Source organism: Nicotiana sylvestris, chromosome 11, assembly GCF_000393655.2.
Source record: "Nicotiana sylvestris chromosome 11, ASM39365v2, whole genome shotgun sequence".
Classification (NCBI taxonomy): domain Eukaryota; kingdom Viridiplantae; phylum Streptophyta; class Magnoliopsida; order Solanales; family Solanaceae; genus Nicotiana; species Nicotiana sylvestris.
The window spans coordinates 111,924,187-111,925,944 of record NC_091067.1 but is presented as its reverse complement, the minus strand read 5'-3'; positions in this window follow the sequence as shown (position 1 = coordinate 111,925,944).

Genomic DNA, 1,758 nt, shown 5'->3' with positions numbered 1-1,758 from the left:
TTTTGTGGTCGACCGTAGCATCGATCATGCGATCGATATTCGGCAGAGGAAATGAATCTTTAGGGTATTCCTTGTTTAGATCCTTATAGCCTACGCACATTCTAAGTTTGTTTCCCTTTTTAGGGACTATAACTACATTTGCTAACCATTCGAGATATTTTACCTCCCGAATGGATTATATATTGAGAAGTTTGGTTACCTCATCCTTGATGAATGCATCTTTTACCTCAGACTGAGGTCTTCTCTTTTGTTTTACCAGGCGGAACTTCGGGTCCAAGCTTAGTCGATGTGTGGTGATCTCTGGTAGGATCCCGGTCATATCTAGGTGGGACCTGGCAAAACAGTCCATGTTATTTAAAATAAATTGAAAGAGTTTGTTCCTGAGCTTTAGAGTTAACCCCGTGCCCAGGTATCCCTTTCGATCGGGCAGATGTTCGAGCATCACGATTTGTTCCAGCTCTTCGACAATTGACTTTGTTACATCAGAATCATCGGTGATTATGAACGTTTGAGGTATCTTATAATCATCATACTCAAAAGTTTCTTGCTCTTACGATCGGGTCGAGGCCGGTAACTGTGGTTGCAATTTGACTTCTTGCTTCCCCTTTGACTCTGATTCCTTTGTTGATGAAAGCGTCGATATTGGTATTACCTCATCGATTGAAAATATTTCTTTGGTGGCGGGTTGTTCACTATACACCATTTTGATTCCTTCTGATGTTAGGAATTTCAAGACTTGATGAAGCGTCGAGGGCACTGCTCTCATGGTATGAATCCAATATCTTCCGAGCATCGCGTTGTACCTCATATCACCTTTGATCACGTGACACTTTGTTTCCTCGATAGTACCGGCCACATTCAATGGCAAAATAATTTCCCCTTTGGTGGTTTCACTTGCTATGTTGAAACCATTAAGTACTTGAGCTACGGGAACAACTTGATCTTGGATATCGAGTTGTTCTACAACTCTCGATTGAATAATGTTTACCGAGCTACCTGGATCAATCAACACACATTTAACATGAATTTTATTCATAAGGATAGCTATTACCAGTACGTCGTTGTGAGGTTGTTCGATCCCTTCTGCATCCTCGTCACTGAAAGACAAGGTTTCTTCGGGTAAATAGTCCCGAGTTCGCTTCTTCCGCGTGATTGTCACTTTGGTGCGTTTAAATGTAGGAAGATTGGCATCATGTAATTTACATATCACCTTCGATCACATGGAATTTTGTTTCCTCGATAGTACCATCCACATTCACTGGCAAAATGATTTCCCCTTTGGTGGTTTCACTTACCATGTTGAAGCCGTTAAATACTCGAGCTACGGGCACAACTTGATCTTGGAGACTGAGTTGTTCTACAACTCTCGATCGAATAATATTTGTTGAGTTACTTAGATCAATCAACACACATTTAATTTGAATTTTATTCATAAGGATAGATATTACTAGTACGTCGTTGTGAGGTTGTTCGATACCTTCCGCATCCTCATTGTTGAAAGACAAGGTTTCTTTGGGTAAATAGTCCCGAGTTTGCTTCTCCCTCGTGATTGTCACTTTGGTGCATTTAAATACATGTCCTTGAGGAATATCTACCCTACCAATGATCATGTGAATTACATGATGCCGTTCTTCCTGCTCGTTCTGTCTGTTTGAATCTCTATTTTTGAAGTGGTTCTTGGATTAAACACTTAAGTATTCTCGAAGGTGACCCTCATTGAATAAACGAGCTACCTCCCTCCTCAGATGTCTGTAATCT